Here is a 17,892-nt window from a genome sequence, read left to right as displayed (position 1 = left end):
GGACTTCTCTGGTGGTCCAGTAACTAAGACTCCATGCCCAACACAGTGGGTCCACGTTCCATTCCTGGATGGGAAACTAAATCCCACTTGCCACAGCTAAGAGTCATTGCAGCCAAATAAGTAATAAATATTTATTTTTAAAAATACATAAATAACAGGTAGAATAACCTAAATTTATAGATTTGAGTTTTAACAGGGTTAGACTTAGAACATAGGAGAAAAATCCCTGAATTAAGGAGAATGTCAATTATCAGACCCTGTGAGCAGCACTCAGACAGTAAAATTTCTTCCTTCTCACATACCATCTACCCTGTCTCCGTGCTAGCAACAAGATCCTTTCTGTGTCTCTAGACATCTATACCATATTTCTATGGCAGCCTGTGCTGACTGAAAAAAAAAAAAAAAAGATAGAACACTGTGAAGCTTAAGAGAGGGAGGAGAGGTGTAAAAGTATTAGGGTAATACAGTTTATAATCTTAGTTTTGAATGTTGAATTTTAAGGAGAGTGGGGAGGGAGAGTGTCCTATCTCTCTCTTCTGCTTCCTCTTGAGTTGTTCCAGTAGCTCAAGTTGTGTCCAGCTCTTTGCGACCCCATGGCCTGCAGCACACCAGGCTCCCTGTCCTTCACCATCTCCGGAGCTTGCTCAAACTCATGTCCATTGAGTCAGTGATGTCATCCAACCATCTCATCCTCTGTCCCCTTCTCCTCCTGCCTTCAATCTTTCCCAGCATCAGGGTCTTTTCTAATGAGTCACTTCTTTTGCATCGGGTGGCAAAATATTGAAGCTTCCGCTTCCAGTCCTTCCAATGAATATTCCAGGTTGACCTGCTTTAGGGTTGACTGGTTTGATCTCCTTGTCTTCCTAGGGACTCTCAAGAATCTTCTCCAACACCATCACTCAAAAGCATCAATTCTTCAACACTCAGCCTTCTTTATGGCCCAACTCTCACATCCATACATGACTACTGGAAAAACCATAGCTTTGACTAGATGGACTTTTGTGGGCAAAGTAATGTTTCTGCTTTTAATATGCTGTCTAGGTTGGCCATACTTTTCTTCCAAGGAGCAAGTGTCTTTTAATTTCATGGCTGCAGTCACCTTCTGCAGTGATTTCTGGAGCCCCACCCTCAAAAAAGTCTCTCACTGTTTCCATTGTTTCCCAAGCTATTTGCCATGAAGTGAAGGGACTGGATGCCATGATCTTTGTTTTCTGAATGTTGAGTTTTAAGCCAGCTTTTCACTCTCCTCTTTCACTTTCAACAAGAGGCTCTTTAGTTCTTCCTCACTTTCTGCCATAAGGCTGGTGTCATCTGCATATCTGAGGTTATTGATATTTCTCCCAGCAATCTTGAGTCCAGCTTGTGCTTCTCCAGCCGTGCATTTTGCATGATGTACTCTGCATATAAGTTAAATAAGCAGGGTGACAATACACAGCCTTGACATACTCCTTTCCCAATTTGGAACCAGTCTGTTGTTCCATGTTCTAACTGTTGCATCCTGACCTGCATACAGATTTCTCAAGAGGCAGGTCAGGAGGTCTGGTATTCCATCTCTTAAGAATTTTCCACAGTCTGTTGTGACCCACACAATCAAAGGCTTTGGCATAGTTAATAAAGCAGAAGTAGATGTTTTTCTGGAACCCTTGCTTTTTTGATGATCAGAAGATGTTGGTATTTTGATCTTTGGTTCTTCTGCCTTTCTAAATCCAGCTTGAACGTCTGAAGTGGAAGTTACTCCCATACCTAGAGCAACATTATTATAATCACTGATCACATATCGAGCTATACACTTGATCAACTGCTTGAAGTCCAGTCATTATTTTTGTTGGAGGCTCATACACTTGGTTCGGAGAAGGCAATGGCAACCCACTCCAGTACTCTTGCCTGGAAAATCCCACAGACGGAGGAGCCTGGTAGGCTGCAGTCCATGGGGTGGCAAAGAGTCAGACACGACTGAGTGACTTCACTTTCACTTTTCACTGTCATGCATTGGAGAAGGAATTGGCAACCCACTCTAGTGTTCTTGCCTGGAGAATCCCAGGATGGCGGAGCCTGGAGGGCTGCCGTCTATGGGGGTCACACAGAGTCGGACACTACTGAAGCAACTTAGCAGCAGTAGCAGCAGCATACGGTTATACAAGAAACAATAATCTTGTGAAACAGGCAAAATACAAATAGTATAGCTAATAACATTAGTGGAATTAAAAGTAAATAATTTAGCCATGAGCCTCCCACACCAAACCAGTTATTTAAAAGATCATCAAGACTGGGGAATGGTCACTTAAGAAGAAATCTGGTTTTTATAGTTCATCAAATGTGTCACATTAAAGGATTTATCAGGTATGAAATTATAACATTCACTTTGAATTGTAGCACTGATATCTCCTGAGATGCTGTAAGGTGTCAAGGGCCTTGGAGTTGTGCAGCATGGTCTTTCTCACCATAGAGATCTCAGAATTCAATAGGTTAATAGCCCAGTTACTATCATTTAAAGCTTATGTAAGTTGTCAAGGCTTTGATATGGCAAATTACATCCTCCAGTCCCACTGAAGGCACACACACACAAAGAAAATAGCTGTTTTGACCCATTGGGATCACCAATGGTAGGTTTGGTTGGGGTTACCTCTAATTTGTTAATGTGTATGACCTTAAATTCATGGGAATCCCAGGCTACACCTTTGTACACATCCTGTAGATGTCAAGGCCATAAATTAGTGCCACAAATCCACTGAGTTTTACACCAATCACTCTCTAAGGGTAATAATAGGCATAGTTCATAAGCACCTGGCTGTGTCTCATAATATTACTAGGTTGATCATTTTCAGCATGATTTAATTGTTCCCAACATACAGGAGCTTTTAAACTTAAATAACCATAGCCTTGTGTCAACCATAGAGAATACATCCCATAATTGTAGAGTTTTCCTTTTAATAGATGAGAGGTTAATTTTGAGACTTAGCTCATCACTCTGATTTTGAATGACCTTAAGAGAAATTTGAGTTTGAATGACCCTAAGAGAAAACTTAAATCTATGGCCAACATCACTCAGTCGTGTCCGACTCTTTGCGACCCCATGGACTATAGCCTACCAGGCTCCTCTGTCCATGGGATTTTCCAGGCAATAGTACTGGAGTGGATTGCCATTTTCTTCTCCAGCAGATCTCCCTGACCCAGGGATTGAACCCAGGTCTCCTGCATTGTAGACAGACGCTTTACTGTCTGAGCCACCAGGGAAGTAACATCAGAGCAGGTATTATTAACTGGCCAGGTGAGAGGATCCTATTAGTAATATCATGGATAGACAGAACAGGACAGAACGTTCATCTAAAATAAATTTCCTAGGTAGTATCCAATCAGAGCCCTGAAGAACAGAACTCCAGCAAGGTAACCCAGAAGTACTAGACACAGATAATTGGCCACAACCCAACAATTGGATTGAGGTTTAAACTAGCATAGAATTGTACCTATGATAGAAAACATGTGACTGATACGCACAGGTTCAAGGAATCATGAAAACATTATAAATGATCATAGAGTCAGGTCAGCATCTTGGGCAAGCTGTCTACTGATGTCGCTTTTCTCATCCTACTGTAGTGCAGTTTCATCTGTTTGAGCGTTGCTTTAAGGTGACTTTGAGGTCAACAGGCCTCTCTATAGACTAGTCCAGCTTAGGGGCCTTTGGAAGTGGGAATTAATCTAAGAGTCAGTTTCCTTCAATTTCACCATGCATGAGCTAGTTAAGAGTACCTATAAAAAGGTCCTGCCATGCAGGTTTGAGACAGTTTCTCAACTTAAGTCTTTTTCCAGTCTTGGTTGCAGGTCGTATGAGACATCTGATCTTCATCCAAAGAGAGATTACTGAGATAACCTTCAGAGACAAACCGAGTGTCCTTTAATAATTTAATTAAAATTTACATTAATATACACTAACAGCAAAGAACTATCCAGGGAATGAGTCTTAATAGATACAGACCACCAGAGGAACCAGAGATCAAATTGCCAACATCACCTGGATCATGGAAAAGCAAGAGTTCCAGAAAACATCTATTTCTGCTTTATTGACTATGCCAAAGCCTTGTGTGGATCACAATAAACTGTGGAAAATTCTGAAAGAGATGGGAATACCAGACCACCTAACCTGCCTCTTGAGAAATCTGTATGCAGGTCAGGAAGCAACAGTTAGAACTGGACATGGAACAACAGACTGGTTCCAGAGGAAAAGGAGTATGTCAAGGCTGTATATTGTCACCCTGCTTATTTAACTTCTATGCAGAGTACATCATGAGAAACGCTGGACAGGAAGAAACACAAGCTAGAATCAAGATTGCTGGGAGAAATATCAATAACCTCAGATATGCAGATGACACCACTCCATGGCTGAAAGTGAAGAGGAACTAAAAGCCTCTTGGTGAAATTCAGAAGAGTGAAAAGTTGGCTTAAAGCTCAACATTCAGAAAACGAAGATCATGGAATCCAGTCCCATCACTCAAGGAAATAGATGCAGAAACAGTGGAAACAGTGTCGAGTTTATTTTTGGGCTCCAAAATCACTGCAGATGGTGATTGCAGCCATGAAATTAAAAGACGCTTACTCCTTGGAAGAAAAGTTATGACCAACCTAGATAGCATATTCAAAAGCAGAGACATTACTTTGCTGACTAAGGTCCGTCTAGTCAAGGCTATGGTTTTCCAGTAGTCATGTATGGATGTGAGTGTTGGTCTGTGAAGAAGGCTGAGTGCCGAAGAATTGATGCTTTGAAATGTGGTGTTGAGAAGACTCTAGAAAGTCCCTTGGACTGCAAGGAGATCCAACCAGTCCATTCTGAAGGAGATCAGCCTGGGATTTCCTTGGAGGAATGATGCCAAAGCTGAAACTCCAGTACTTTGGTCACTTCATGTGAAGAGTTGACTCATTGGAAAAGACTTTGTTGCTGAGAGGGATTGGGGCAGGAAGAGAAGGGGAAGACAGAGGATGAGATGGCTGGATGCCATCACTGACTCCATGGTGAGTGTGAGTGAACTCCGGGAGTTGGTGATGGACAGGGTGGCCTGGCATGCTGTGATTCATGGGGTCAGAAAGAGTCAGACACGACTGAGTGACTGAGCTGTACTGAACTGCACCAAGGGCGTTGCCAACGAGTGAATGGCAAAGTATTTACCCTCTACCTCCACGGAGATTGAACCCCATTCTGCTAAAGCTGTTGACTTTAACAGCCCTGGAGGGACTTCGGAGTGGAGTGAGGCACTGTGTTCCAGGGACTGGTAGGACTGGTCTGTAGATAGTTGGATGTTTTTAGAACACATTTTATGATCTCAATCCTGCGTCTCCTCCTATCTAGAGAAGCACTAAATCCCTTCATGGTGACATCAGATCCTCATGACTAACAAAAACCTTCTGTGAAACGAGTGCTTCATGGTATTGAACTTCCCTTCACCAAAACCTTATATATTGAACTTCCCCCACTGTTGCTTTGGAGCAGTCTCTCAGACTGCTCAGACTATTCTAGTATGAAATGAAGTCGCTCATGTCTGACTCTTTACGACCCCATGGACTAGCCTACTAGGCTCCTCCGTCCATGGGATTTTCCAGGCAAGAATATTGGAGGTTGCCATTTCCTTCTCCAGGGATCTCTTCCCATCCAGGGATTGAACCCGAGTCTCCTGCATTGTAGGCAGACGCGTTACTGTCTGAGACACCAGGTCCTGGTGATATGATCATTTAGCAAATATGACCTCATGGGGGCATTTCATGACCATTGGTCCCGCATTGCTGGGAAGGCTCATTCCCAGTTCTGAAGGTTTTGCTGATACACCACTCAATGCTACTGGACTAGGTCTTAGTAGTCAAAGATCTCTGGACACCTGTCAGAACTGTCTGAGATGTTGCCTCCTGGCTGCAGTCCTCATTTTCCAAAATAAAACTTAACTTGCAACTCTCAAGTTGTACATCTTTTTTAGTTGACACACCCTCTTCCAACAACACGAGATGACTCCTACACAAGGACATCACCAGATGGTCAATACCAAAATCAGATTGATTATGTTCCTTGCAGCTGAAGATGGGAGAGCTCTATACAGTCAGCAAAAACAGACCAGGAGCTGGCTATGACTCAGATCATGAACTCCTTGCCAAATTCAGACTGAAATGGAAGAAAGTAGGGAAAACCACTAGACACCATTCGGGTATGACCTAAATCAAATCTCTTATGAATACACGGTGGAAGTGACAAATAGATTCAGGGATTAGATCTGATAGACAGAATGCCTGAAGAACTATGGACAGAGGTTCATGACATTGTACAGGAGGCAGTCAAGACCATCACAAGGAAAAACAAATGCAAAAAGGCAAAATGGTTGTCTGAGGAGGCCTTACAAATAGCTGAGAAAAGAAGAGGTGTGAAAGGCAAAAGAAAAGGAAAGGTAAACCATTTGAATGAAATGTTCCAAAGACTAGCCAGGAGGAAATAAGAAAGCCTTCTTAAGTGAACAATGCAAACAAATGAGAGAAAACAATAGAATGGGAAAGACTAAAGTGAAGGGTTAATGCAGCCACAATAGGGAAAGTGGAGATGTGCCTGCAAACGGGGCTCTCTGCTCAGGCTGAACGTGCTTGCAAACGAGGCGTTCTGCCAAGGAGTCTGGACACAGCCTTGAGTTTAATGATCCCTTGCAAACGAGGGAACATTCCCTTCTTGTGATAAGAAGAAAGAAAGGGCTCTGGACAGACTCTGCAGTAAGCAGAAATTTCACTCCCTTTTGCTGTACGATAACATTTATGCACATGCGCTATACTGAGAAGGCTTAGTCATACAGTCTGGAATTCTGCCCAGGGGGGCTATATAAAAGTAAACCGCAAGCTTGCTTGCTTGTGCAGTGCTTTTCCTCTGGCTGAGTGGTGTCTGTCTCTTGTGTGTGTCTTGTCTTTGTGTCATTTCACTCGCAATCTCCGACATCTGGCGCCCAACGGGGCTCGAGTGAAACTGAAAGGGTGAGTAACCTCGGGGATTTAAATCCATAGCAGGGGAACTGGAAAATCATGGGAATTCTCATCATCATTATGGACACAATACATGGAGTTAGTCAAAGGACTTCTCCACTCCATAGGCGTTAAGGTCTTGACTCGTCAATTGAGAGAGCTCTTTCACTTGGTGGAGAAATATTGTCATTGGTTTCAATATCAAACTACAGTTAAATTTCAAGGAATGGAAAATAATTCAAAAGAATTGAGAAAGCAACATCAGAAGGGTAATGTGATCCCTTTGAAGTTATGGACTTTGTAAGTGCTATGTAGGCTTTGACTGCTATCTACTGATAATGAGACTAAATCTAATGCTTCAGTGAAGGAAGAGGCAATTTATGAGGATGTGCCAAACGTTGGTGGGGCTTCTGCGTTGCCTGAAGGCAAGGATACAGGTGAACCTTCTCCTGTAAATGGTGAAACATCTGATAGTTCAGAATCAGAATCGGAGGCCTTCAGTTTCATCAGAGGAGGGCAAAGAGATTAAAGAAATGACCCATCTATTCCAGGAATGGTGGAAATCCCGTGAGAAGGAAAAATGCTTCTAGCTCCTCCTTGCGCTCTTTTCCCACTGCGGTTGATCGGCCCAATGTGGGCAGGGAACATTATCGCTTCTCCTTTCTTTTGCCTATGCTTCATGATGATGACTTACCATTGATGGAAGGGCTTCATTGGACTAATGAGTGCAAATCTAAAACAGACAAAATGGGCAACCCAATACCGGGAAAGTATCCTGGGCCTGTCCTTGGGGCCCAGGAACAATACCGAGGACTTTTCCTCCTGCCCTCCTGCCATCCCACCTGCCCCAACCCTGTTCCTCCCAGCAACAGTTACCAGTCAATGCCTCATTAAAAGGACCTCAAATGATGATTTCAGACTTACAGTCTGCTACTTCAGGGAGTGCTGCTGCTGATTTGCCACTAGCTGAGAATGTTCTTTTGTCACCAGGAGGAGGCATTTACAAATTAAAAACAAATGTATTTGGACCACTGCCTAAAGGCACCTTTGGCTTAATATTAGGCCATAGCAGTGTGGCTTTGAGAGGTCTAACCATAATTCCTGGGGTAATAGACCCCGACTATGTTTGGGAAATTTTGATTATGGTTTCTACTTCTACCACACTTTCATTATTAGCTGGGGAACGTATTGCTCAAATACTTCTCCTACCTTATCATCCCTTTTTGGCTCTTCCTAGTGAATGAACAAGAGGATTTGGAAGTACTGGGCGACATATTTTGGGAAATGCTTATCAAAGATCCTCGCCTGTTCTCTCCTTGATTATACAAGGAAAAAACTTTGAGGGACTAGTAGACACAGGGGCAGATGTTTCAGTTATTTCTTCTCAACAATGGCCCCAAGATTGGAAAAAGAAAAAAGCCCTCTAATGCTGACGGGACTGGGCTCTATTGCAGATGCCTGGAAGAGTACCCATCCCTTGCAATGCCAATTCCATAATGGAAGATCAGTGTCTGTTACCGTTTATATTGTAAACATACCTATTAATATATGGAGAAGAGGTCTTCTCTCTCCTTTGGGGGCTTCTGTAACCATTCCATCGGAAAACTAGTAGCCACTGCTCAAATTCCTCGAGCACTCCCATTAAAATGGTTAACTAATACTCTTGGTTGAGCAGTGGCCATTACCACAAATGAAGCTCAAGGCGTTAGAACAATTAGTACAAGAACAACTCCAACTTGGTCATATAGAGCCCTCTACCTCCCCCTGGAATTCTCCTGTTTTTCTTATAAAAAAGAAATCTGGAAAATGGAGAATGTTAACTGATTTACGACAAGTTAATAAATGTATTGAACCTATGGGAGCGTTACAATTGGGACTCCCCTCTCCAGCTCTTATTCCTCAGAATTGGTCCTTCATGGTGCTAGATATTAAGGACTGTTTTTTTTTTTTTTGCCATTCCCTACAATTGCAAGATAGAGATAAATTTGCTTTTACAATTCCTGTTCTTAATCATGCTCAGCCTGTTAAGCGTTATCAATGGACAGTCTTACCACAGGGAATGACAAATAGTCCTACTTTATGTCAAGAATTCATAGCTCGCTCTTTACAATCCCTCCGTCAAGAATACCCCAATTATATTCTATATCATTATATGGATGATCCCCTATTAGCAGCTCCTAGTATTGCCGAACGTGATGAATTCTTCCTAAAAGTACAGGAGGCTTTAAGACTATACAATTTGCAAATGGCCCCGGAAAAAATTCAAAAGGACTTTCCTATTTCATATTTAGGGACAATATTGGAACAACATAGAATAAGGCCCCAAAAGTTGCAAATCAGAAGAGACCACCTCAAAACCTGAAATGATTTTCAAAAGTTATTGGGTGATATCAATTGGCTACACCCAGTACTTGGGATTCCTACTTATCAATTACGACATTTGTTTTCTACTTTAGAGGGAGATACAACTCTGGATAGCCCCCGAACTTTAACCCCATTGGCTTTACAGGAACTTCAATTTGTTGAGCAACGACTAAATGACGGTTTTTTGACTTACTTACATGCGTCTCAACCTATTTCGTTTATATTTCATACCCCTTATTCTCCATCTGGTGTAATTGCTCAAGAAAAGGATTAATAGAATGGGTTTCCTTACCTAACGGCTTTTCCAAAAATTGACTACATATATGGATAAATTAGCCTTCCTTATACAGAAAGGTCGCCATCGTATTTTACAATTGTCAGGATGTGAACCACACTAGATTGTTACTCAGTGAACAACTGCTCAAATATCTCGATGTTTACAATTTAATGAAAACTGGCAAATTTCTCTTGTCTCATTTCCTGGTTCGTTTTCTAATCACTATCCGTCATCTAAATTGATTGATTTTCTTCGGACTAAGTCTATGATATCTCAATCCCCAATTTCAGATGTTCCAGTTAAGGGACCCACTATTTTTACAGATGCAAATAAAAATACTGCTGGATATTGGACCCCGGAAAGTTCCAAGGTTCTCCCCCACTCATTTTCTTCTGTACAGCCCGCTGAATTGTGGGCTATCTATTTAGTTTTGAAAGATTTTCCCCAACTTCCTATTAACATTGTTTCAGATTCTCGATATGCTGTTCTCTGCCTACAGCTTCCCATGTCTCCCTTCCACTGACCCTTAAAACAGCGATTGATAAATTGCTTTACCAAGTACAACAATTGCTCTTGCAGTGTTCAGAATTAATTTTCTTTACTCACATTCGTGCACATTCCGCCCTTCCTGGACCCTTATCATTCGGAAATGCTACAATTGATGCCTTACTTTATCCTATAGAAGCAGCAAAACAAGAACATTTCTTACAGCATACCAACTCCTAAGGGTTACAAAAATCTCATGCTATTACTCGAAAACAAGCTCAAAATATTGTTCGTTCTTGTTCCATATGTGCACCCTTTACTTTGCCATTTACCCCACCAGGTGTCAAAATGAGAGGACAACAAGCAAATCAGATATGGCAAATGGATGTAATTTACATTTCTTCTTTTGGACAACAAAATATGTGCATCATACTATAGATACATGCACACATTTTCAATGGGCCTTACATGGGCCTTATGGGATTACCAATTGAATTGAAAACTGATAATGCACCTGCCTACCAATCCGCAAAATTAGCTCACTTTTATCCCAATATCATAACTCATACTTCTGGTATTCCTTATAATAGTCAAGGGCAAGCTATCATTGAAAGAGCTAATTGTACGTTGCATGAATATTTTGAAAAAATAAAGAAGGGGGAGATGAAGGGTTAATGCAGCCACAATAGGGAAAGTGGAGATGTGCCTGCAAACGGGGCTCTCTGCTCGGACTGAATGCCTGCAAACGAAGTTCTGCCAAGGAGTCTGGACAGAGCCTTGAGTTTAATGGTCCCTTGCAAACGAGGGAACATTCCCTTCTTGTGATAAGAAGAAAGAAAGGGCTCTGGACAGACTCTGCAGTAAGCAGAAATTTCACTCTCTTTTGCTGTATGATAACATTTATGCACATGCGCTATACTGAGAAGGCTTAGTCATATAGTCTGGAATTCTGCCCGGGGGGGGGGCTATATAGTAAACCGCAAGCTTGCTTGCTTGCACAGTTCTTTTCCTCTGGCCAGAGTGGTGTCTGTCTCTTGTGTGTGTCTTGTCTTTGTGTCATTTCACTTCAATCTCCAACACTAAAGATCTCTTCAAGAGAATTAGAGATACCAAGGAGCATTTTGCGAAGATGGGCACAATAGAGGACAGAAATAGCATGGACCTAAGAGAAGCAGAAGAGATTAAGAAAAGGTGGCAAGAATACACAGAAGAACTTTACAAGAAAGGATCTTAATGAGCCAGGTAACCATGATGGTGTGATCACTCACCTAGAGCCAGACACCCTGAAATGTGAAGTCAAGTGGGCTTTAGGAAGCATTATGGTGAACAAAGCTAGTGGAGGTGATGGAATTCCAACTGAGCTATTTCAAATCCTCAAAGATGATGCTGTGAAAGTGCTGCACTCAATATGCCAGCAAATTTGGAAAACCCAGCAGTGGCCACAAGACTGGAAAATGTGAGTTTTCATTCCAATCCCAAAGAAAGGCAATGCCAAAGAATGTTCAAACTACCACACAATTGCACTCATCACCCACTAGCAAAGTTAAGTTCAAACCTTGATTAGAAGTCAGCTTCCATCATCAGCTCCTCCTCCTCAACGGGCAGGGGAATTTTCTTGTCCTTACATGGTCAAGCTTGGACTCTCATGGCTCAATGGAAATGTCCCAAAATTTGGTAAATCATCTCAGGTTTCAAATAATGTCACCTTTTCCTTATATTTTTGTTTTTAGCGCAGACAAAGAAGCATGTCCTAGGGGGTCATTAACTTACTGAGCCTGCTGGGCAGGATGGGGCTCATGCCACTGCTGTTTTATTGTTTGGGTGCAGGTCCTGTGCCTTTGCCACATGGTTTTGTTGCTGAGAAAACCTGCTTTCTTGACTGATCCTTTAGCTTACAGCGTCTCCCATACTTTTCTCTTTACTTACAATCCCCTAGTGGCATTAACTGTTTAGTCACCTACTCTGTCTCTCTTCTCTGTCCTTACCAACTTGATTTACTTTAGTCTACTTGGCAGTCCTGGGCAACCAAGGTTCCTGTGTTGGGTCCCCAGCTGGGGAGGCCTGACAGCAGCCTTTATTTTAGCATGAATCATGCAAGTTTGAGGGGCTCGCGATGGTCTTCTGCAGATTAGGCTCCATTATGAACTTGTGAATCCGCGGCATCTCTCCTGGTGTGGGTGCCACGTGTGGTGTGGCACAGTGTACAAGAGGGCCTCAGGAGTCAGGACAGTTCCATATGCACACATCTCTCCCGAGTGTGGTGTGGTCCAGAGTGAATCCCCACTCCTTTCTGGATACACCACCTGGTATTTTGACAATTTGATCTGTAGTGACCTCTCATGGCTTGAGAATTGCCTGCCTTTGCTGCCTGCCATTGCAGCTTGGTCAGCTAACTGGTTGCTTTGGATTATATGAATTTCACCCTTCTGGTGGCCTGGACAGTGCACTTCGGACACCAGTGAAGGCTTGTGGATGGCTTCTCATTGTGACAGGATCTCAAAGCATGTTTTCTGTCTTTATTGTCTGCAGCGAGGAGCCCCCTTCTCTGCAGATGGTCCTGTGAGCAGGCACCACAGAGAAAGCAGAGCAGGAGCCTCTGTACGTATCACTCACGTGCCTTCAGGGAGCAGTAGGGCTCTTGTCAGAGCAGTGACTTCTGCCTCCTGAGCTGAGCTCCCTAGGGGCAGGGCTTTTGCTTTTACCACCTTTTCAAGGGTTAGCACCACAGGACTTCCCTGGCAGTCCAGTGGTTAAGACTCTGCACTTCCACTGCAGGGAGTGCGGGTTTGATCCCTAGTTGGGGAACTAAGATCTTGTAGGCTGTGTGGCAAAAAAACACACAAAGGGTTTTCACTATATACCGAATACGTCCCCTGCCTTGGTCCACGAAGCTGCTTCCATCCATGAACAGGTCCCCTTCTGGCTCAGCCAAGGGTTGTGTTTAGAGCCCAGTCTGCTCGAGGCAGTCATGCTCAGGGGGTTGTGCAGCAACCGTCGGGAGCAGGGACGCTGGATTCAGGGCTAAAGTGACCTGAAGTTTTAGAGTGGAATTGCCTGAGAGAATGGCTTGGTACTTCCCCATTCTGCCAGAAGTCAGACAATAGCCCCCTTTTTGTTCCAATGAAGAAAGGACATGAAGTGAAAGTCACTCAGTCAATTCCGACTCTTGCAACCACATAGACTATACAGTCCATGGAATTCTCCAGGCCAGAATACTGGAGTGGGCCTTTCCTTCTCCTGGGATCTTCCCGACCCAGGAATCAAAGTTGGGTCTCTTGCACTGCACGCAAATTCTTTACCAACTGAGTTACCAGGGAAGCCCGAAGAAAGGACATGGTGAGGGACGTACAGAGTGATGGGTTGCCCCAGGGTGAAACTGCTCAGTTTCCTGACGTCTGGCACAAGGAGTTGCCACAGCTCGAAGGCTAGGGGGCCACCCTGAACACTCTATTTTAGTTGAGAAGTAAGTAGTGGGCCGAGGGATGTTCCCGGAGCTTGAATTAATATGAGACTCAGGCCTTGTCCTCATGGACCTACAGTGAAAGGTTTAAGTCTGCTAGTTCCAAAGCTGGAGCCGAGTCTAACCTTGTTTTATCATTTCCCAGGCTGTTTGGTGTTCTTTTGTCAAGTAAGAGCTCAACATATGTTCTTTTAAAGCCTGAATTGAGATCCTAATTGGACAGAATCCTGTCTTTCCCAGAAGCCCTCAGCTCTGTGTGTCTTGGGTGTTCCCAAGCCAGCACTTGCCTATTTTCTGTCAGGCAGAGGATAAAACCAGGTGCATGACTTGTTACTTACATACTTGAGCCTTCTTATGGGAGCCGTTCCATCCACAATTGGCCGAGTTCAGGGTTCTTATGGTATTTTTTAGATACTTTGCTTGTTGAGAGCAAGTCATCCACACACATTGGAGTAAGAGCCCGAGCCAACATTTCCCCAAACAAGGTAGGGGAAATCTTCAGTCCCTGAGGCAACACTGTCCAGCAGTACTGTTGGACTCCCTGTGTTTCTGGGTCCTGCCACCAGAAAGCAGACAGCTGCAGTGGTTCTTCTGCAGTAGGAATGCAGGGAAAAGTGTGCTTCAAGTCCAGAACTGAGAACCAGCAGTATTGTCCCACAGTAGCTGTGAGCAGAACATATATGGATTACTTACTACAGGCTGCCAATCTTGGGCTGTCTCACAAATGGCCCTCACGTCTAGGACAATGATTCATACACTGCTGAGTTCACCTCTTTGGGAGGATAGGAGTTTGATATAGGAATCTACAAGGTTTAGTTAGTCCCAGTTAAGCCAACTTTTCAAGAATTGTCTGAATTGTCTTTGGGGTCTCTTGCCTCAGAAGGTATTGTTTTAAATTAGGTGTCCCAGTGTCCTTTTTTTTTTTTTTTTGTCCTGCACAGTTTGCAGGAACCTAAGTTCCCTCATCAGGAAATGAACCCAGGCCACTGCAGCAAAAGTGCCAACTTGTAACCACTGACCCACCAGGGAATCCCTCCAGTGTCCCTAATAACAGGATTTGTATTGGCCACATGTTTGTTGGCCTTCCCTGTGGTGTCAGTCCACACCTCCTGCCTTACCTTTTGTATACTTGGGGAGGGGAATCAGTCTCCTTCTCCAGAGTGTCCACAAATGTCATCTGCCTGCTTACCAGGTGCCCTGACATGATGCAGACGTCAAGCTGTTCTAGTGAAAAAATCATTTGTGCATTTAATTTACAGAAGAGGGATTGGACATGTTGGCATATATAAGAAACTGTGTTTCAGGTTGAGGTCCCTTAATCGGCATTGTAGAGGTTGTAAGAAAGAACAGCTTTGCACTTCTCCAGAAACTCCTGTGACTGGGATGGACTGAGTTGTTCTCTGTGCCATCTTGCTGTCTACCGAGTATGCTGCACTGTAGCTATCAGAAGGTCAGTAAGCTTGTCCCCACTGTCACAGGTACCCGGGGCTCCTGGGGCATCATCAGAGTGTTCATCTCTTTCTACTGCAGTGACAGGCTCCTGTCTGTTACTCTTTTCCTTCTTACTCCTTAGCCAAGGACAGTCTGTTTCCAGTGCCCTCCTTACACTAAGCGCGTTGTTCCCTCCCCCATGGTGGCTCACCTCTCCTCAGGTTACTCGTGCTCTGGGAATCCACTGCTGCCACCAGGTAATGTGGCTTTCAGTCTTGCATCTTCTTGCTTCTTTTGTTGTTCCCTGTTGTTGAACACTTTTAAAGCAACATCTGCCAGTTGAGAAGGGGTCATTCCAAGTGGACCATCTAACTTCTGTGATTTTCTTATGTCTGGGGAGCTTTGTCCAATAAAGGTTATGTTTACCATTCTCATAAATTTTCAGAGGCCTCAGGGTTTGCATCAGAGCAGTGCCTATAAGTATGATAAACTCTAGAAACTGATGGATCGTCATTGGGTTTTTGGTGCATCTCTTGAATTTATCTAAGCTCTTTTGCCTGGGTACTCCCTTTTCAAAGACCTGCTCAGATACACTTACTCTAATGCTCTTGGTTCAGTTCAGTTCAGTCTCTCAGTCATATCCGACGGTCTGCGACTCCACGGACTGTAGCATGCTTGGTTTCCCAGTCCATCACCAACTCCCGGAGCTTACTCAAACTCATGTCCATTGAGTCAGTGATGCCATGCAACCATCTCATCCTCTGTCGTCCCCTTCTCCTCCTGCCTTCAATCTTTCCCAGCATCAGGGTCTTTTCCAATGAGTCAGTTCTTTGCATCAGGTAGCCAAACTATTGAGTTTCAGCTTTAGCATCAGTCCTTCCAATGAACACCCAGGACGGATTTCCTTTAGGATGGACTGGTTGGATCTCCTTGCAGTCCAAGGGACTCTCAAGAGTTATCTCCAACACCACAGTTCTAAAGCATCAATTCTTCAGCATTCAGCTTTCTTTAGAGTCCAACTCTCACATCCATACCTGACTATTGGAACAACCATAGCCTTGATTAGATGGACCTTTGTCGGCAAAGTAATGTCTCTGCTTTGTAATATATTGTCTAGGTTGGTCGTAGCTTTTCTTCCAAGGAGCAAGTGTCTTTTAATTTCATGGCTGCCGTCACCATCTTCAGTGATTTTAGAGCCCCCAAAATAGTGTCTCACTGTTTCCATTGTTTCCCCAACTATTTGCCATGAAGTGATGGGACAGAATGCTGTGATCTTAGTTTTCTAAATGTTGAGTTTAAGCCAACTTTTTCACTCTCCTCTTTCACATTCTTCAAGAGGCTCTTTAGTTCTTTTACTTTATACCATAAAGGTGGTGTCATCTGCATATCTGAGGTTATTGATATTCCTCTTGGCATTCTTGATTCCAGCTTGTGTTTCATCCAGCCTGGCATTTCGAATGATGTACCCTGCATATAAGTTAGATAAGCAGGGTGACAATATACAGCCTTGATGTACTCCTTTTCCTATTTGGAACCAGTCTGTTGTTCCACGTCCAGTTCTAATTGTTGCTTCCTGACCTACATACAGATTTCTCAGGAGGCCTGTCAGTTGGCCTGGTATTCCCATCTCTTGAAGAATTTTTCATAGTTTGTTGTGATCCACACAGTCAAAGGCTATTCAATGAAGCAGAAGTAGATGGGAGGACTATTCTATTTAAGGGGCAGGGTTTCTGGGAATTGGGCCTCTGCCTGCCTTTGGCCTTTTATGGTTATCCTGTGAACTATCATTGTGCCTGAGCATGTGTCGTTTAGGTGATGTGTTAGAGTTAGAGTGTAATGAGGCTTAAGGTCAACTGGAAGTAGACTCTTCTGCCATCTCGTGCCTAGTTTTTGTCATATCCTTTTTTTCTCAATGACTGTGTCATCCCGTCCCCCCACTTCTTTTAATGGTTGTGCCCTGCCCCTTCCTTCTGTCTCATTGTGATCCTTAAGAATATTGAGAATGTTGTCTTGTAAGGAGTAATATGGTTTGGTTCCAAGGAAGAAAAATTGATCTTTATGGTTGAGCAGGTTCATCCATCGACGTCTGGTTAACAGAGGGCTGGCTCATGGGAGAGGAAGGAGGGGGCCAAAATGGGCAGAGGGAAAGTTTGCATTTAATTTTCCTGTCTTGCCTTAAACTGTTGAGTTTTCATTTCATCAGTGCTCTCTCAGGAGGCAGACATCGTAGTGCATCCGACCTTCTCTGAATATGTGGGCAAGAGGGATCAGGAGACAGAGTGACTGAGAGAAATAGAAACGTGAGGAGAACAGAAGAGGGGGTGAGATCAGAGGGCAGTGTGGAGGATGGGTGTTTTGCAAAGAGATGATAAGAATGAAAGAATAAACAGTGAAAGTAGCAGGTGGTAAAAAACAAAGTGAAAGAAAGTTGGGATCACTTGGGACATGAAGGAGTAAAGACAGAATAGGAGGGGAGCTCCTGATCAGTATGAAAAGGGAAGGTTCGTCCCTTAGTTGTGTCTGACTTTTTGTGATTCCCATGGACTGTAGTCCACTAGTCTCCTCTGTCCATGGGATCCTCCAGGTGAGAATACTGGAGTGGGTTGCCATTTGCTGCTCCACAGCTGATCAGTATAGTGAGGGTATAAAAGGGTGGAAGACATGACCTAGGGACAGACTTGATGCTGGGAGAGAAGGGCTGGAGTGGAGACAAAGTGAACAGAGGAAGAGAGGGTGGAAAAGTAGTTCAGCCACCAGAGGCGGGGCAGAGTGGGGATGAAGCGCGTGTCACAGATTCAATGGTGGTAACCTGGAGGACTGAAAGAGAGGGACACAAGGAAACAGGTCAGAAAGGTTGAGGGGAACAACGTACAGAGAGGCAGGACAGCAGAGGGAACAG

The 17,892-nt window shown here is 43.7% G+C and overlaps 1 protein-coding gene and 1 long non-coding RNA gene across 9 annotated transcripts in view; one reads left to right on the top strand and one right to left on the bottom strand.

Moving 5' to 3' along the window:
- LOC114117957 (zinc finger protein 160-like) overlaps positions 1–17,892 on the bottom strand; it is a 188,376-nt gene that overhangs the window by 98,685 nt on the left and 71,799 nt on the right. The window lies entirely within an intron of this gene.
- LOC132657785 (uncharacterized) overlaps positions 6,890–17,892 on the top strand; it is a 45,778-nt gene continuing 34,775 nt past the window's right edge. The window contains exon 1 of the long non-coding RNA XR_009596426.1: positions 6,890–6,987. This is a non-coding gene — a long non-coding RNA (uncharacterized LOC132657785). The remainder of the gene's footprint in view (positions 6,988–17,892) is intronic.

The sequence above is a fragment of the Ovis aries genome, chromosome 14, assembly GCF_016772045.2.
Source record: "Ovis aries strain OAR_USU_Benz2616 breed Rambouillet chromosome 14, ARS-UI_Ramb_v3.0, whole genome shotgun sequence".
Classification (NCBI taxonomy): Eukaryota; Metazoa; Chordata; class Mammalia; order Artiodactyla; family Bovidae; genus Ovis; species Ovis aries.
The sequence above is the reverse complement of the archived record's forward strand: the minus strand, read 5'-3'. Positions and strand labels throughout refer to the sequence as shown.